General features: G+C 46.0%; 1 protein-coding gene across 2 annotated transcripts in view; it reads right to left on the reverse strand.

Annotated features, from left to right (window-relative positions):
* The window catches only part of PLXNA4 (plexin A4), a 538,710-nt gene that overhangs the window by 426,551 nt on the left and 92,227 nt on the right, over positions 1-19,932 (reverse strand). The gene's annotated exons all lie outside the window — the stretch shown is intronic.

The following is a 19,932-nucleotide window of genomic DNA, read 5'->3' on the forward strand; positions in this document are numbered from 1 at the left end:
TTGATCCTGCTTTTCCCTTGAAGGAAACCACACGGTGAAGATGGGCAGAGGAATGTTTTCCCTCTGAATCCATCCATCTTTCATGACAAACATGTGCCCTTTTTCTGCTCTCCCAGCCTTGAATCCCTACTGGCAAGGGATGGGCAGTACCATCCTCCATCCTTCCCAGCTCCTGATGGAAAAGTCCTAGCCTGGGATCTGTGTTGTCCAAGGGAATGTCTGAGACCTCACACAACCCCTCATGTCATCTCATCTTTTGTCTTCATGTGCAAGGTGGGAGCACAGTCAGAGCCAGAGCAAACCTTCTTCCCAGGGTTATTTGAATCCCACACAAAGGAAAAAAATACTGAAAAGAAGGGAAGGATTTGAGATCAGCTCAGTTGGTTAAAACTTGGTTGTAATAATGCCAAGGTCAGGGGTTCAATCCCCTGTGTGGGCCTTTGACTGAAGAGTTGGACTCGATGATCCTTGGGGGTCCTTCCAACTCAGAATAGTCTGGGATTCTGATCGGGTGGGTGTGGGCATGGGGGGCACTGGGGGGCTCAGACTCAGTGGGTTAATGGATTAATGAATTAATAATGGATTCATGGATTAATAAAAACCCTGCCAGTGAGTCACAGGGTGTTCCTCAGCTCAGGAAGGACATTGAGGGGCTGAATCCTGAGATCAGCTCAGTTGGTTAAAACTTGGTTGTAATAATGCCAAGGTCATGGGTTCAATCCCCTGTGTGGGCCTTTGACTGAAGAGTTGGACTCGATGATCCTTGGGGGTCCCTTCCAACTCAGAATAGTCTGGGATTCTGATCGGGTGGGTGTGGGCATGGGGGGCACTGGGGGGCTCAGACTCAGTGGGTTAATGGATTAATGAATTAATAATGGATTCATGGATTAATAGAAACCCTGCCAGTGAGTCACAGGGTGTTCCTCAGCTCAGGAAGGACATTGAGGGGCAGGATCCTGAGATCAGCTCAGTTGGTTAAAACTTGGTTGTAATAATGCCAAGGTCATGGGTTCAATCCCCTGTGTGGGCCTTTGACTGAAGAGTTGGACTCGATGATCCTTGGGGGTCCCTTCCAACTCAGAATAGTCTGGGATTCTGATCGGGTGGGTGTGGGCATGGGGGGCACTGGGGGGCTCAGACTCAGTGGGTTAATGGATTAATGAATTAATAATGGATTCATGGATTAATAGAAACCCTGCCAGTGAGTCACAGGGTGTTCCTCAGCTCAGGAAGGACATTGAGGGGCAGGATCCTGAGATCAGCTCAGTTGGTTAAAACTTGGTTGTAATAATGTCAAGGTCATGGGTTCAATCCCCTGTGTGGGCCTTTGACTGAAGAGCTGGACTTGATGATCCTTGTGGGTCACTTCAACTCAGGATAGTTTGTGATTTCCAAAAATCCAAATGTCTGGGATGTTGCCATGGATTGGTGCTCCTTTCCATACCCAGCAGGAATAAATCCTCCAAGATCACATAGCACAAGGAGCTCAGTATGGGGGTTTTTTTATGAAGTCAGAGCCACTTTCACTTCCAAATAGAATAAATAAGTAAATAAGAGTAAATAATACAGAAAAGCTGCCTTGGATCCTGGTGGGATATTCCATTTGTCTGGGGCTGTCAGACCACGTAAACTCAACACCATGTGGGAAATTACATTATGATCCATAACACCCAACTCAGGGAGGAAAGAAAGTTGTCCCCCAATAAAACCCAATTTACCTTCTTTTTGCAGTGCTGTCTCTGAGCTAACCAGCCTGAAAGGGCCTAAAAAGGGTCTGACATGCAATTTATATACCAGGGTGGAGGATAATAATTTCCCTTAAAGATGAAGGATTGTCAAGTGAATGGGAAAACAGTTACCCCTGGGGAAGGCGAGTTTAATGTTAACAGTTTGGGGAGAATAAGTAGAATGAAATAAGTAATTCTCTCTCATACACTTCCACTTGGAAAAAAAAAAACAAACAAAATAAAACCCAAATCCACCACAACTCCCTGTAATGCTGCTGATGGAATCAATCAAATCTCTCCTCCATGGACAGATGCTTGACTGGTCCTTGTTCTTGCAAAGGACTATCAAACAAGAGCTGGGGCTTAGCAAGTGCTTCTGAGTTATTGGTTTTTCCACACTCATGAAAAAGTCATCATGTTTACATCTCTAGAAGAGAGGGGAAAAAAATCTATTTTTAGGGAAAAAGTCATCATGTTTACATCTCTAGAAGAGAGGGGGAAAAAATCTATTTTTAGGGAAAAAGTCATCATGTTTACATCTCTAGAAGAGAGGGGAAAAAAATCTATTTTTAGGGAAAAAGTCATCATGTTTACATCTCTAGAAGAGAGGGGGAAAAAATCTATTTTTAGGGAAAAAGTCATCGTGTTTACATCTCTAGAAGAGGGGGGGGAAAAATCTATTTTTAGGAAAAGTCATCATGTTTACATCTCTAGAAGAGAGGGGGAAAAAATCTATTTTTAGGGAAAAAGTCATCATGTTTACATCTCTAGAAGAGAGGGGGAAAAAAATCTATTTTTAGGGAAAAAGTCATCGTGTTTACATCTCTAGAAGAGAGGGGAAAAAAATCTATTTTTAGGGAAAAAGTTATTGTGTTTACATCTCTAGAACAGAGTGGGAAAAAAATCTATTTTTAGGAAAAAAGTTATTGTGTTTACATCTCTAGAAGAGAGGGGGAAAAAATCTATTTTTAGAGAAAAGGTCATCATGTTTACATCTCTAGAAGAGAGGGGGAAAAAAATCTATTTTTAGGGAAAAAGTCATCATGTTTACATCTCTAGAAGAGGGGGGGAAGAAAATCTATTTTTAGAGAAAAAGTTATCGTGTTTACATCTCTAGAAGAGAGGGGGAAAAATCTATTTTTAGGGAAAAAGTTATTGTGTTTACATCTCTAGAAGAGAGGGGGAAAAAATCTATTCTTAGGAAAAGTCATCATGTTTACATCTCTAGAAGAGAGGGGAAAAAAATCTATTTTTAGGGAAAAAGTTATTGTGTTTACATCTCTAGAAGAGAGGGGGAAAAATCTATTTTTAGGGAAAAAGTCATCATGTTTACATCTCTAGAAGAGAGGGGAAAAAAATCTATTTTTAGGGAAAAAGTTATTGTGTTTACATCTCTAGAAGAGAGGGGGAAAAAAATCTATTTTTAGGGAAAAAGTTATTGTGTTTACATCTCTAGAAGAGAGGGGGAGAAGAAAATCTATTTTTAGAGAAAAGGTCATCATGTTTACATCTCTAGAAGAGAGGGGGAAGAAAATCTATTTTTAGGGAAAAGGTCATCATGTTTACATCTCTAGAAGAGAGGGGGAAAAAATCTATTTTTAGGGAAAAAGTCATCATGTTTACATCTCTAGAAGAGGGGGGGAAAAAAATCTATTTTTAGGAAAAAAGTTATTGTGTTTACATCTCTAGGAGAGGGGGAAAAAAAATCTATTTTTAGGGAAAAAGTCATCATGTTTACATCTCTAGAAGAGAGGGGAAAAAAATCTATTTTTAGGGAAAAAGTTATTGTGTTTACATCTCTAGAAGAGGGGGGAAAAAAAATCTATTTTTAGGGAAAAAGTTATTGTGTTTACATCTCTAGAAGAGGGGGGAAAAAAAATCTATTTTTAGGGAAAAAGTTATTGTGTTTACATCTCTAGAAGAGGGGGGGAAGAAAATCTATTTTTAGAGAAAAGGTCATCATGTTTACATCTCTAGAAGAGAGGGGAAAAAAATCTATTTTTAGGGAAAAAGTTATTGTGTTTACATCTCTAGAAGAGGGGGGAAAAAATCTATTTTTAGGAAAAAGTTATTGTGTTTACATCTCTAGATGAGAGGGGGAAAAAAATCTATTTTTAGGGAAAAGTCATCATGTTTACATCTCTAGAAGAGAGGGGAAAAAATCTATTTTTAGGGAAAAAGTCATCATGTTTACATCTCTAGAAGAGAGGGGGGAAAAAATCTATTTTTAGGGAAAAAGTTATTGTGTTTACATCTCTAGAAGAGGGGTGGGAAAATATATTCTTAGGAAAAAATTAATCAAAAAAAAAGAAAAACACCTGAGAGGTTGAATTGAAGACAAGTGGCATGACAGAGGAGAGGGGGAATGTCATGGAGCACAAACCACCCCCAGCAGAACCATGGAAATATTTCCTTTTATTACAGATGTAGCTAAAGAGTGTTAAAAGAAAATGAAAACCAACAAGAATCAGGGCTGGTTTTATCAAACCTCCACAAAGGTTGAGCTGCTCCTGGAAGAGTTTTTTCCCCCCCTCCCTGTTCTGAGCAATTCAGCAGCGACAGAAAGGATGATTTCTCCTGTGTACACCACCCAGAATTCCATCCTCAGATTTGATGTTTCAAAAGGAAGCTTCAATCCTCAGGAATAAAAGCAACTCTTTGAAAGAGATTATTCACCTGCCATGTAACCCAGACAGGAGGGAGCTGACTGCTCAGAGCAGACTTCACCCCTCCAAGTCCAGACTCAAGCAGAGACATCAGTAATGAATTTCCATCAAGTGCTGATAGGAAAGAAGTTATCTGCAGCTCTCCGTGTCCTCCTCACATCTGGAGTATTACCCACAGCCTGCACTGGGTCCCTTTCTCCTGAGGTTGATGTGGTTTTCCTTTTTCTGTAAGAGCAAAGAGTTGATTTCAGAGAGAGCCTTCATTGTTTGTCCCTGTGTGGAACTCCAAAGGCAAAGCTCCATCTCATGGTTATTGGAACTCTCCTCCCACGAGGATCCAAGGCTGGTTGTTGCCTGCTCTGAGCTTCCTTCTCCTTCTCTCCCTGCTACTTGACTTTTCCCCAAATTACCTGTGTGACAGACCTTGGAAAGAGAGACAGGCAGTGTGATAACCTTGGAGATAACTCCAGGTTTTTCATCTGCTGGGAGGAGAGAAAATAGCTTGAAATAAAAATGGAAATTTAAAGCAGGAGGAGGACAAGAGGTGATAACAACACCCAGGTCCTGCTGTCAAATAGCTCAGTGTAGTGTTTACCCTTCACATAAACCCATGAGATAGTCAAGGGCTTTTTCATCTTGAAAAGACCCAGCAGTGAATCCAACTTCAGCCCAGCTATTTTGCAGGTGCTCTCTGCAATGGGAGTGATGGAACAATTCATTGCCATCAAAATGTTCCTGCTTTTCCAGTTTCCCTCCAGACAGTCCTAAAGTCAGGCATCTCACCTTGGTCTGTGGATAGCAGATCTCCTTTCTGCTCCCAGGGATGACACAAGGAAGCATGGAGAAAAGAAAGGAAGAGGGGAGTTCCCTTATCCATCAGCCCCAGGAGAGAGCAGCCACCTCCTAAGGATGTTGAGGGACAACATCCACCTCTCATGAAAAATTCAGGAAAACCTGAAAGAATTGAGTGAGAGCCATAATTAACTGGGGCTTAAGGTACCCAGGTGGCCAAGAAGGCCAATGGGATCATGGCCTGTATCAAAAATAGCGTGGCCAGCAGGCCCAGGGCAGTGACCCTTCCCCTGGACTCTGCCTTGGGGAGGCCACACCTTGAGTGTTGTGTTCAGTTCTGGGTCCCTCAGTTGAGGCAAGAGCTTGAGGGGCTGGAGCGGGGCCAGAGAAGGGACTGAATGTGGCACTGAGTGTCCTCTGAAACACCTCCAGGGACAGAGAATCCAACATATCTTGATCCAACCCCACTGTGATCACCAGCCCAGGGCACAGAGTGCCCTGGGCTGGTGATCACAGTGGGGTTGGATCAAGGGTTGGATTTGATGATCTCAGAGGTCTCTTCCAACCCAACAGAAGAGAAGAACAACAAGGCTGGAGAAGGGACTGGAGCACAAGTGCTGTGGGGAGAGGCTGAGGGAGCTGGGGGTGTTCAGCCTGGAGAAGAGGAGGCTCAGAGGTGACCTCAGCACTGTCTGGAACTCCCTGAAGGGAAGTTCTGGCCAGGTGGGGCTTGGTCTCTTCTCCCAGGCACTCAGCAATAGGACAAGGGGGCACGATGGGCTCAAGCTCTGCCAGGGGAAATTGAAGTTGGAGATGAGAAAAAACTTCTTTGCAGAGAGAGTGCTCAGGGATTGGAATGGGCTGCCCAGAGAGGGGGTGGATTCCCCATCCCTGGAGGTTTTTAACCTGAGCTTGGCCATGGCACTGAGTGCCATGATCTGGTAAAGGGACTGGAGTTGGACCAAGGGTTGGACTTGTTGATCTTGGAGGTCTTTTCCAACCTTTATGATTCTGAATTGGAGCTCCTTCCATGGGCTTTTTGGTTCCAGAAAGCAGAAACAGAGGGAATTGTAAGAGGACAACACAGAAAGCTGAAGTATCAAACAAGAGGAGATCAGGATTCCCATGGGATGCAAGAGTTTGTCTTCCTGAGTTATTCCCACCCTCCACAGTTTTTTTTCCCATCTGTTCTTTGTCATGGAGTCTCTGTTGTCCTCTCAAAATTAAAATCCAACACATCTAGGCTAGAAACACACATTTGGTTTTGTGCCTTCAGGGAACTATCAGGAAAAAGAGAAAATGGAAGAAACAAAAAACAGTGAGAGAAGGAAAAGGGGAAAAAAACTAATAAGAGAAAAAAAAATTAAAGGAAAAAATATAATTAGCAGAAGCAGAAACTTGTTCTGACACAAATTAATCCTGTTCTTTGAGGCATCATCCCAGGGAGGGGAAAAGGGTCAAAGAACTCAATTTCCTGCCCTTCCTCAATGGAGTTTTCCAGTGCCAAAGAAGCAGAGTATTCCTCCCATCCCAAATTATATATCACAATACACAAATCTGCACATTTGAGAAAAGAAAAATACAGATATTTTTAGGGCCAATTGTGCAAGGAATTTGTTGTTCAGCTACCCAGTGATCCTTCCAGGAAGAAAGACATGGAAAACCTGGAATCCACATGAGTAGACATGTGGATGGTGGTACATCATTCCAGCCTTTTCAGACCTGTCACATGGTTTGGGGTTTGTTGTTTGGGAATTTTTTTCACACAAAACCTGTGGGATAAATGGACAGCACAGCAGGAATTCTGTCCTATTGCACTGTTACTTCCAGTCTGACTCTCAGTGGGAATGTGAGAACATTTCCATTCATAGGGAAAGTCTTTTATCCTCCCTTGAGGACACAGATTTTCTTACTGCAACATCTGAGCCACTTCCATCACTGCCTGGATAAATGAGACACCAGAAAAAGCAGGAGCCACATCACCAGTAACTTTAATCCTCAGAACCAAATTTCTCCTCATCCATAGTAATATTCCCAAAGCAGCACCAATCACAGGGAATCCTTGAGGTCTCCTGGCTCTTAAGTTTTATTCAGATCCCCAAAAAGTCATCCCACCTCTCCTATTTTCCTATAAACTCTGATTGCCTTGGTCTAACTTGGAGGAGGAGCTGGGATTTGGCTCCCCTTGGTATTACTGAAAAAAAAAAAAAGAAATTAATAATTTGAAAGTAATTAAAACCTACCATTCTTCATCCAGAGGTGACAATCTCTCTCCTCCCAAGCCAACAGCCTGGCACAACCTGCCCACACCATCCCTGGGGACTGAAAACCTGGGATTCAGTGACTGACAAATCCAGTGACTCCCATCAGCTTTGGGTTAGATCTTGACTTTATTTACAAAGAGTGGCTCATTTGGGGGGAAATGCAGCATCCCCTTTCTCATTGCTCTTGAAAACAGATAAATCCTGAACCTAAAAAATCCTCCTCACACTCCCACAGCCTGGAGAGTCCCATTCCATTGGAGGAGAAGTTGTTGCAAGTTGCCTATTTGTAACATCTTTGGTGAAGAGGGAGAAAAACCACCTTGGATTTAAAGCTTTGTTGGGTCAGATTTCAGCTGGCAAACATCAATGGCCAAGGGAAGAGCAGAGAAAAAGGGTAAAAATACACCAAAATGAACCCAAAATACTCTTTCCAAGCGTGGAAAGAGTACAAAGAGTGCCTCATTTGGGGGGAAATGCAGCATCCCCTTTCTCATTGCTCTTGAAAACAGATAAATCCTGAACCTAAAAAATCCTCCTCACACTCCCACAGCCTGGAGAGTCCCACTCCATTTGAGAAGTTGTTGCAAGTTGCCTATTTGTAACATCTTTGGTGAAGAGGGAGAAAAACCACCTTGGATTTAAAGCTTTGCTGGGTCAGATTTCAGCTGGCAAACATCAATGGCCAAGGGAAGAGCAGAGAAAAAGGGTAAAAATACACCAAAATGAACCTAAAATACTCTTTCCAAGCATTTTAGGCTGAGGGATGTCCCAAGTGTAGAACCCTCACACTTTATGGACCTCCATGGATGATTTTGCTGTGGAATTGTGTGTCTGTTTTTCTTTCCTGCAGCAGGAAGTTTACCAGTGAATTTGGTTTTTTTGTGACCTCAAAGATGGTTTTTTTGCCCCCCCAGAAAGAGTTTCTGTTTGTTTTGAACCTGACATCTCCTCATTCCCTGGTTCTTACACTGGAAAGGATAATGAACAATTGATCTTTATGCACTTCCCATGGAAATTACTCCCCCCAGCCCCAAAAAAAGAACTTAACAACAAAAATCTAACAGCTAAAACCTGGATTTCTTACCAGGAGAAGAAAACAGATGAATAAAGCTGGGGCTGTCTGTTAGGAAACCTCAGTTTTCAGCTGATTTTTAATCAATTCCAGCCTTCTATCATGATTCCACATTTGCTATTTTTACTGAATAACTGACCCCTACATAACAACATCTGTTTCTTTACCCAAACCTCTTCTTTCCTGGCAAAAAAGTACAACTTTCACAGCCAGGTTTGATTCTATGGATGTCAGATCCATTTCAGCTACACCAAACCACAGTTAAACCCAAATTCAGCCCTTCCTTCCTCCTCCCCAGCCCAACTTCTCCCTCTGGGTTCTGCACTTCTATTATGCACATTTTCATTAGGAGCGTTTTGCAAGTGGAGCTGTTGATTCATTGGATTAGAATTGCAAACAAATGGCATCGTTTTCCCTGCGAGCTCCTCTTGGAGGATTCAGCATTGATTTCCCACCATTGTCAGGCTACTTGACTGACACTTCTGCTTGATTTGAACCCTTCAGGATTTCTCACTGAAACCACTTCTGCTCATCAGGTTTCTCTGCAAGGACTCAAGAGCTTGCAGGAGGCTCAGGCAGCACCTGGATTAGTTTGCACAGGCTCCACATTTTCCCTGATCTGTTCATGATTTATAACACTTTGCCTTGAAATCACAATGTCACAGCAGAAAGTGGGGGAAAAAAGGGCCAAATTCAACTCTGTCCCTCCTGTAATTCCACTGCCTTCAACGTTTGTTGGGTGTCAGATGTTCATTTTGATCCCATCCAGACCTTCAAAGAGCCCTTGATGCTCTAAGCAGTCAATGCACAATTTAATCCTCCAAGTGCTGAGATTTTTTTTTCTTTTTCCTCTGTGTTTTTGTCTTTTTAACAGACAGATGTGAATTTGCCAGAGCTGCTGTTTTATCTGAAAACCCCAGAAAAATACTTTTAAATATTGTCATACCCTTTGCTTGCATAAAGACCCATATTAATGGATCTCACACACCTTTACAAATATTTCAAGATCCTGATGTTCCAGACTTGCATAGAGAAGTTCAGGCTCTTACAGAGGGACAGCAGCAGTAAATAATTTGCTACCACTGTTGCAAAGCAGAGTCTCTCTGCAGAGATCAATGCCAACAAAACAACCTGTGTAAATGTGGCACTTTCAAAAGTCAGACTGTCTTTTCAGGATCTGTGCAGCAATCAGGGAAATCAGCAGGAATTTTTGCCCTGCTTTCAATGGGAGCTGCATCCTGCTGTTAAGTTGTTGTGATAATTCAGTATATTCTGCCTTAAAACATTGATGTTTTGGGACCTTTGGTAGTAAATGGTCTTCACATCCCTATAAATCATAGAATCCCTGAATGGTTTGGGTTAGAAGAGACATTAAAGATGATCTATCCCCTCCTGCCAAGGGCAGGGACACCTTCCACTATCCCAGGTTGTTCCAAGTCCCATCCAGCCTGGCCTTGGATACTTCCAGAAAAAACTTCTTTGCAGAGAGAGTGCTCAGGCATTGGAATGGGCTGCCCAGAGAGGGGGTGGATTCCCCATCCCTGGAGGTTTTGAAACTGAGCTTGGCCGTGGCACTGAGTGCCATGATCTGGTAAAGGGACTGGAGCTGGACCAAGGGTTGGACTCGATGATCTCAGAGGTCTCTTCCAACCCAAGTGAGAAGAGAAGAGCAACGAGGCTGGAGAAGGGACTGGAGCACAAGTGCTGTGGGGAGAGGCTGAGGGAGCTGGGGGTGTTCAGCCTGGAGAAGAGGAGGCTCAGAGGGGACGTCAGCACTGTCTGGAACTGCCTGAAGGGAAGTTCTGGCCAGGTGGGGGTTGGTCTCTTCTCCCAGGCACTCAGCAATAGGACAAGGGGGCACGATGGGCTCAAGCTCTGCCAGGGGAAATTGAAGTTGGAGATGAGAAAGAAAATCTTTGCAGAGAGAGTGCTCAGGGATTGGAATGGGCTGCCCAGAGAGGGGGTGGATTCCCCATCCCTGGAGGTTTTTCAGCTGAGCTTGGCCGTGGCACTGAGTGCCATGATCTGGTAAAGGGACTGGAGATGGACCAAGGGTTGGACTTGATGATCTTGGAGGTCTTTTCTAACCCAATCGATTCCATGATTCTGTGATTCCAGGATGGGGCAGCCTCAGCCCCTCTGGGCAACCTGTGCCAGGGCCTCACCACCCTCACAAGCAAGAATTTCTTCCTAACATCTAATCTAAATCTCTCCTCTTTTAGTTCAAAGCCATTCCCCCTTGTCTTATTAATATCTGCCCATGTGAAAACTCACTGTCCTCCTTTTTTTCTAAGTCCCCTTTAAGTTCTGGAAGGCCACAATGAACCTGGACCACAATGTCAGGTCAGGACTCCTTGCAAATGACCAGTTAGGGATGCCAAGATCCTGTCCAGCTATAAACTCAGACTTTAAAACAAAGCCCCAGAGCATCTAAGCCACCTTCATTCAGCAGCAGTGCAGAACCCCCAGTTAGGAGGAGAAGGGCCTTGGGGTGACCAGAGTTCAGGATGTTACTCAGGAAACACAGATCTTGGACTGCAGGAAGCAACGTGAAAATATTTCAGACCCTTAAAACCCAACTGTGCACAGCCCTGGATATCACAGAATCATAGAATGGATTGGGCTGGAAAAGCCCTCTGAGATCATCAAGTCCAACCCTTGGTCCAACTCCAGTCCCTTTACCAGATCATGGCACTCAGTGCCACGGCCAAGCTCAGCTGAAAAACCTCCAGGGATGGGGAATCCACCCCCTCTCTGGGCAGCCCATTCCAATTCCTGAGCACTCTCTCTGCAAAGAATTTCTTCCTGATCTCCAACTTCAATTTCCCCTGGCAGAGCTTGAGCCCATCGTGCCCCCTTGTCCTATTGCTGAGTGCCTGGGAGAAGAGACCAACCCCCACCTGGCCAGAACTTCCCTTCAGGGAGTTCTAGACAGTGATGAGGTAATTTCTAAGCCTTATTTTCACACCCATTTGATGCCAACTGTGAGCTCTTGAAGAGGAGATCATTGGACAACCCCTTCCAAATGTTCTCCCTTTGCTGAGTGGAGAGCTCAGCCTTCATCCAGCTGGATTCAAAGCCATCTCCTGCAGAGACCTGAGGGCATCTCAGTGCAGGAATGAGCTGCTCTCTGCTGCTCTGCCTCCCCCACAGATCATCCCAAGCCTGGCCTGGTGCCATCAATAATGATCTCTCCTGGGTGTGTTTCCCTTCAGCCTGACTGATTTTATTACTGTGGCAGAGGATTGCAAAATATGAAGTGCTCAGTGCACCAAAATGACATTTGTGTAAGTTATATTGTAAATAGTTCCTGACACGCTGACGTTGTTGGGAAGGGAAGGATGGTAAGAGGCTGTTAATTACATTATTGCTTAATCAGCACTGCTGTTCTCCTCTCCGGTCCAGCTGCTTGGCTGGTGACGTGTCCTCCAGAGAGGAGACTGGGACTGCAGGAGAGCAACTGCTGATGCCAGAGGATGGTGCACAACATCTGTGCACATCTGGAGCCTACACAGAAGAGCTGCCTTTCTGAGCCTTAAATGAATGGGGTATCTGGAAGATTTCAGTGGTCTCTGTCTTGGTTTTGTCCTGGCCTCCCAGCCCGAGCTGCCTCCCTCTTCTCCCCCAGCTCCTCAAAGCAGGGAAAAGGAAAGGGGGGAAAAAAACTTGAAAGAAACTGAGCCAAGTCAGTGTATATATATATATATATATATGTATATTCTCTAAATGTCTACAATTATATGTATACAATTTGCACCCACAATAGGGAAAGGGAAGGGAAAAAGGGAAGGGGAAAACGGGGGGGACAAAGAGACAAAACAAAAGCACTGGGTACAAAAACACCCCCACCCACCCACCAGTGAAACCAGTACAACATAACCCCACCAACCACTCTCAGAACAAAGGAGGCCCCTTCTCCCACGTGGGGGTCTCACTTACGTCCTTTCCCTGATCTTCTGCCTGGCTCTGATAAGGGACCAAGAGCAGCAAAGAACTCCCTGCACTCAACTCTCACCAGAAACAAAAAGGGCTAAACTCCTTTCTTCTGTCTCATATCCTCCCCTTATCCCATGGGAGGGGAAAGAACAGGTGAGGAATACCCAGGAAACAAGCCCTTCCCTGGTTACATTTGGTTACCAGGGTAAGGTTGGATCAAACTATCACAGTGTCAGAGCCCTGAATTTAATCTATGAGGAGAAAGGGCCTTCAGCTTTTTCTTGGTTCCTCAGATAAGCATCACAAATGATCTTTCATGTTTTGCTTTTCTCCTGTTTCTTCCCATCCTTAGAAAACCCTGCTACAAATCTGAGAAACTCATTCTCAGTGCTGGAATAAGTTGGGTTTTCCCTGTGCCCCTAAAAGTCATCCAAGTGAGAAAAAGATCATTTCAACCCTTCATGGATACAATTCCCAAATTTATGAGAATGTCTAAACCTGAGGGATTTATGAACTTTGGTATCTTCATTGCTCACTTTAGGAAATGGCCACAAATTGTGCCAGGGGAGGTTTAGGTTGGATATTAGGAGGAAAAACAAATCATGGAAATGGTTGTCAAGCCCAGGAACAGGTTGCCCTCAGGGAGGGTCAATCCCCATCCCTGAAGGGATTTAAAAGCAGTGTAGATGTGGCACTTGGGGACATGGTTTAGTGGTGGCCTTGGCTGTGCTGGACTAAAGGTTGGACTCACTCTTAGAGGTCTTTTCTTCAATGATTCAGTTTTATAAAACCTATTCTTGTCACACTGTCAGAACTCATCATAGGTCAGACCTGGAATCTCAGAGACTCCAAGAAGTCAGAGCAGAAGGGAGAAAAAGACTGAAAAGTCATCTGGTCTGACCCTCTTTCAGTGCAAGAAGAAAGAGGCTCCCTTGGGGACACTGAGGTGAAAGGACATGGAGAGACAGCTCTTGTATAGAGGAACTATTAGCCCAATGAGTTGAAAAAGTGACAGACTGATAAGGAGTAGCCTGAGCATGAGGAATAACTTCCTGACAGCAGGAACTATCAGCCTGCAAGAGAGAGGCCCAGGGGGAATGTCAAGAGGAAGAGCACTTGGAGCCACTTTGAACAAAACAGATTTGGAAGGAAACCTCCAGTGAGCAGGAGACTAAACCAGCCACAGTGTCTTGGCAGTGAGTCTTTTCCATAGCTAATAATTCATGAGGAGATATCAGGAGACACAAACAATGTCCAAAGAGGAATGTCCAAAGTTGACTTATTTGACTTCACTGAACGAGCAGACAACTACTCCATTTTATGTGTCCCCTGGGAGCTGGTGCAGCTGAAAGTGGATGAACAAAGAGCTTTGCAAAAAGGCCAGAATGTAAATCCCTACCCAGAACTGGCCAGAAGAACCAGCAGTGCAGGATTCACCACTACTCATGTTCTTACAGGTGGGAATGTTGCAGCACTTAAAGGTTGCAGGATTTCTGATCTTCAGCTGCATCATCCAGTGGGGATTTTAAATTAAGGACCAGTCTTTATCAGGAGAAAGCCTTTGCCAGATCCCTTCCCACAACTTCCACCTTGGATGTTGTCCAAGTCATTTAGAATCATAGAATGGCTTGAGTTGCAAGGGATTTTAGGGAAGGTGTAGTTTCAACCCCTCCACATGGGCAGGGATGGCACCCACTAAATCAGGTTGCTCAGGACCCCATTCAACCTGGCCTTGGACAATTCCAGGGATGGAAACAGCCACAGATTCTCTGCCCAACCTCTGCCAGAGCCTCACCATTCTCACAGGGAAGAATTTCTTCCTAATATCTCATCTAAATCTCAACTCTTCTGGTTTAAAACCATTCCCCTTTGTCCTATCACCATCTGCCCATGTATAAAGTCACTTTCCCTCTATTTTATAGACACCCTTTAAATACTGAAAGGCCACTGAAGAAATTTATCATCACAACTATCCCCTGGGAGCTGACCCATCAAGGACAACCTACTTATGCAGGTCATGCTGATTCTAAGGATAAACCAGTGATGGTTTGGAGCACATCCTGAGTGCAATCACACAGCACCTTCAGGGTGGACAAGGGATCAGACCCAGCCAGCAGGGGTTTAGGAGGGGCAGGTCCTGTCTGACCTACCTGATCTCTTTTTACGATCAGGTGACCCACCTGGTGGATGAGGGGAAGGCTGTGGATGTGTCTGCCTGGACTTCAGCAAGGCCTTTGACACTGTCCCATAACACACTCCTGGCAAAGCTGGTGGCCCATGGCTTGGACAGGTGTCCCCTCTCCTGGATTAAGAGCTGGATGGAGGGTCGGGCCCAGAGAGTGCTGGTGAATGGAGCTGCTGCATCCAGCTGGGAGTCGGTGACCAGTGGTGTTCCCCAGGGGTCAGTGTTGGGTCCAGTCCTGTTTAACATCTTTATTGATGATTTAGATGAGGGGATTGAGTCCATCAGCAGCAAATTTGCTGATGACACCGAGCTGGGAGGGAGTGTCGACCTGCTGGAAGGCAGGAGGGACCTGGAGAGGAACCTGGATAGACTGGAGGGATGGGCTGATTCCAATGGGATGAAGTTCAACAAGGCCAAGTGCAGGTCCTGCCCTTTGGCCACCCCAAGCCCTGCAGCGCTCCAGGCTGGGCACAGAGTGGCTGGAGAGCAGCCAGGCAGAGGGACCTGGGGGGACTGAGGGACAGGAAGCTCAACAGGAGCCACCAGTGTGCCCAGGTGGCCAAGAAGGCCAATGGGATCCTGGCCTGGATCCAAACTAGCGTGGCCAGCAGGCCCAGGGCAGTGACCCTTCCCCTGGACTCTGCCTTGGGGAGGCCACACCTTGAGTGTTGTGTTCAGTTCTGGGCCCCTCAGTTGAGGAAAGAGCTTGAGGGGCTGGAGCGGGGCCAGAGAAGAGCAACGAGGCTGGAGAAGGGACTGGAGCACAAGTGCTGTGGGGAGAGGCTGAGGGAGCTGGGGGTGTTCAGCCTGGAGAAGAGGAGGCTCAGAGGTGACCTCAGCACTGTCTGGAACTGCCTGAAGGGAAGTTGTGGCCAGGTGGGGGTTGGTCTCTTCTCCCAGGCACTCAGCAATAGGACAAGGGGGCACGATGGGCTCAAGCTCTGCCAGGGGAAATTGAAGTTGGAGATGAGAAAAAAACTCTTTGCAGAGAGAGTGCTCAGGCATTGGAATGGGCTGCCCAGAGAGGGGGTGGATTCCCCATCCCTGGAGGTTTTTAACCTGAGCTTGGCCGTGGCACTGAGTGCCATGATCTGGTAAAGGGACTGGAGTTGGACCAAGGGTTGGACTTGATGATCTTGGAGGTCTTTTCCAACCCAATCCATTCTATGATTCTATGACATCATCCACTTCCCATGGTTGCAATCGTGCAGAAACAACTGACTTAGGAGGTGCTGGTATATCAGACCCAGCAAGACTGAGTTCATCTCTAACCCTGGAGATTTAAGAAGCCAGGGGTAATTCAGACCACACCACAGCCCCTGAATTCATTCATTCATTCATTCATTCCTTGGTTCTGCCTCTGACTCACTGTCTGACCTTGAGAAAGTCATTTAATCTCTCTGTGCCTCAGGATCTGCATGAAAATAATTATTACAGTTGATGTTTTCTGGGAAAAGACTTACTACCATATAAAACATCATTCTAAAAAACCCTTTTCAAATCCTTCATTAGACAAAAAAAAAATAATCTACAGGGGGGAAGAATTTCAGAATCTTATTAAGCCTTTCCCAGTGCCTCAGTGTGTTTGACTAACCCTCAATATACACTAAGCCACATTTAGATCAGAATTTGAGACTCTGAATTGTTCATAAAACCTTCTATCTTATACCAGTGGCAGCTTTAAGCTTGGATGATGAATTGTATCTAATTAGTTATTTTGCTATTTGCAAAGATAGCTGGATAATAAATCACTATTTCAAGCTAGAAAACTTTGACTTAGCATCTCCCCTCCTTCTTAATCAACTTTTGAGCCATTCATTAGTTTTTCATCCACAAACTCCTTTTCTAACAATTGTCAAGAAAACGACATTTTTCTGGGTAAAATGAAGCTGGAGATTGGGCAGTTATTTTCTTATTTTAGGGGAGAAAAAAAATTCCCTGATTACTGTCAGCCAAAAAACCCACAATATATTCAGCTTAAAGCTTATCTTCTGTAAAATAAACATTGCTACAATTTTTCACCCCATTTCAAGCCCTCCAGCCAGAGAGCAAAGGCAGGGGGGGTGTTGACAGCACCGTTTGCCAGCACAGCTTTTCTCCCTCTGATTCAGGTTGTGATCTCTGGGGGAAAATGGTAAGAAAAAGAGGGAGTTTCTCAACCTTCTTCATACCATCATCATTCCTCAGCTGGCCATGCAAGGCCCTTCCAAGAGGAATAGTCTTCAATAGAGAGTTCAGAAGAAAATGAAAGAAGAGATTAATCAGTTCAGAGGGATCAATTCAGCCCTCCCATATTATTTTTCCTTCTCTCGTGGCACAAATTATTAAGCAGATCTTTAGCTGCCACTCATCCCAACTGCAGAGACAAAAACCTTCTGTGTGGAGCCACCACAGCTCAATCAGTGTCACAATAATGTCTGTCACTCACACATTACCCGAGTCATTTCTATTAAAGACTTGGAGTTGTGACTGTAAAACATCTCAGCATCCCCTCTGCTTCTCACACAAACACAAAGGGGAGACAGGGCTGTGGTTCACTTGGTTGTTTTGGAAGCTGCTGGTGGTTGCTGGACAAAACAACTGTCACTGTTACAGGGAAAGAATGGTGGGGGTTTTTTTGCAAGAGTTAAACCCCTAATTATTTTAAATAAACACACTGATGGAACAGCTTTCTGACCACAGCTTGGATTTCCTCTATGGAGTTTCCGGCAGGATCTTCCCACCTGCAGCACTGGACGGTTTCTCAAACTCTACCTTTGTCTCCCAGCAAGTGGCTGTGAGGAATAAGCCACCACCCAAGGCTTGGGGGATGGACCTCCCTGTGCCCTGCACTGCAGGGAGATTCAGGATAAGCAGCCTGATTAGAACCAACTTTGGCAGATCAAGGAAAGTCCCTGCAATGCTGGACCCTCCAATGAGCTCCAGCACCCAATGGCAGGAGGACATTCCACCTCCAACCCAACCTCTGCCTAACAAGACCAGAGAGAACACCAGAGGGAGCATGAAAGAATCCAGCATTAGTGTCCAGAGAGAGCTGATGAATCCTAATGGCCTGACAGGGAAGGAGTGCCATGGCCAGGGTCACCCTCAGTGATTGCATGAGGTCAGAACAGCTTTCTGACCACAGCTTGGATTTCCTCTATGGAGTTTCCAGCAGGATCTTCCCACCTGCAGCACTGGAGGGTTTCTCAAACTCTACCTTTGTCTCCCAGCAAGTGGCTGTGAGGGATAAGCCACCACCCAGGCTTGAATGGACCTCCCTGTGCCCTGCACTGCAGGGAAGGTCAGGATGAGCAGCCTGATTAGAACCAACTTTGGCAGATCAAGGAAAGTCCCTGCAATGCTGGACCCTCCAATGAGCTCCAGCACCCAATGGCAGGAGGATGTTCCACCTCCAACCCAACCTCTGCCTAACAAGACCAGAGAGAACACCAGAGGGAGCATGAAGGAATCCAGCATTAGTGTCCAGAGAGAGCTGATGAATCCTAATGGCCTGACAGGGAAGGAGTGCCATGGCCAGGGTCACCCTCAGTGACTGCATGAGGTCAGAACAGCTTTCTGACCACAGCTTGGATTTCCTCTATGGAGTTTCCAGCAGGATCTTCCCACCTGCAGCACTGGAGGGTTTCTCAAACTCTACCTTTGTCTCCCAGCAAGTGGCTGGGATGGATAAGCCACCACCCAAGGCTTGGGGGATGGACCTCCCTGTGCCCTGCACTGCAGGGAGATTCAGGATAAGCAGCCTGATTAGAACCAACTTTGGCAGATCAAGGAAAGTCCCTGCAATGCTGGACCCTCCAATGAGCTCCAGCACCCAATGGCAGGAGGACATTCCACCTCCAACCCAACCTCTGCCTAACAAGACCAGAGAGAACATCAGAGGGAGCATGAAGGAATCCAGCATTAGTGTCCAGAGAGAGCTGATGAATCCTAATGGCCCGACAGGGAAGGAGTGCCATGGCCAGGGTCACCCTCAGTGACTGCATGAGGTCAGAACAGCTTTCTGACCACAGCTTGGATTTCCTTTATGGAGTTTCCAGCAGGATCTTCCCACCTGCAGCACTGGAGGGTTTCTCAAACTCTACCTTTGTCTCCCAGCAAGTGGCTGTGAGGAATAAGCCACCACCAAGGCTTGAATGGACCTCCCTGTGCCCTGCACGGCAGGGAAGGTCAGGATGAGCAGCCTGATTAGAACCAACTTTGGCAGATCAAGGAAAGTCCCTGCAATGCTGGACCCTCCAATGAGCTCCAGCACCCAATGGCAGGAGGATGTTCCACCTCCAACCCAATCTCTGCCTAACAAGACCAGAGAGAACACCAGAGGGAGCATGAAGGAATCCAGCATTAGTGTGCAGAGAGTGCTGATGAATCCTAATGGCCTGACAGGGAAGAAGTGCCATGGCCAGGGTCACCCTCAGTGATTGCATGAGGTCTCTGGACACTCAGGGGGGACAGAAACCTGCCATCAAAGGCAGGTGGTTCTGGGAACGGCTGTTGTCTGTGTGCTCAGCTGTTTCCCTGTGCTGATCCTGAGCTTAACCACGATAAAGACACAGAACCATCAAATCAGAACCATTAATCCAGCACTGCCAAGCCTATCACTAAACTATGTCCCCAAGTGCCACATCTACAAGGCTTTTAAAATAGTTCAGGTGACAGAGTCCCAAGGCAACAAATGAAGATAGATAAAAACATCCTACACTACAGCCCAGAGAGTGCTGGTGAATGGAGCTGCATCCAGCTGGCCCCCAGTCACCAGTGGTGTCCCCAGGGGTCTGTGTTGGGTCCAGTCCTGTTTAACATCTTTATTGATGGTTTAGATGAGGGGATTGAGTCCATCAGCAGCAAATTTGCTGATGACACCGAGCTGGGAGGGAGTGTCGACCTGCTGGAAGGCAGGAGGGCTCTGCAGAGGGATCTGGATAGACTTGAGAGATGGGCTGATTCCAATGGGATGAAGTTCAACAAGGCCAAGTGCAGGTCCTGCACTTTGGCCACAACAACCCCCTGCAGCGCTCCAGGCTGGGCACAGAGTGGCTGGAGAGCAGCCAGACAGAGGGACCTGGGGGGACTGAGGGACAGGAAGCTCAACAGGAGCCACCAGTATGCCCAGGTGGCCAAGAAGGCCAAGGGGATCCTGGCCTGGATCCAAACTAGCGTGACCAGCAGGCCCAGGGCAGTGACCCTTCCCCTGGACTCTGCCTTGGGGAGGCCACACCTTGAGTGTTGTGTTCAGTTCTGGGCCCCTCAGTTCAGAAAGGATATTGAGGGGCTGGAGCGGGGCCAAAGA

Source organism: Pithys albifrons, chromosome 3 (genome assembly GCF_047495875.1).
Source record: "Pithys albifrons albifrons isolate INPA30051 chromosome 3, PitAlb_v1, whole genome shotgun sequence".
In the NCBI taxonomy this organism is placed as follows: Eukaryota; Metazoa; Chordata; class Aves; order Passeriformes; family Thamnophilidae; genus Pithys; species Pithys albifrons.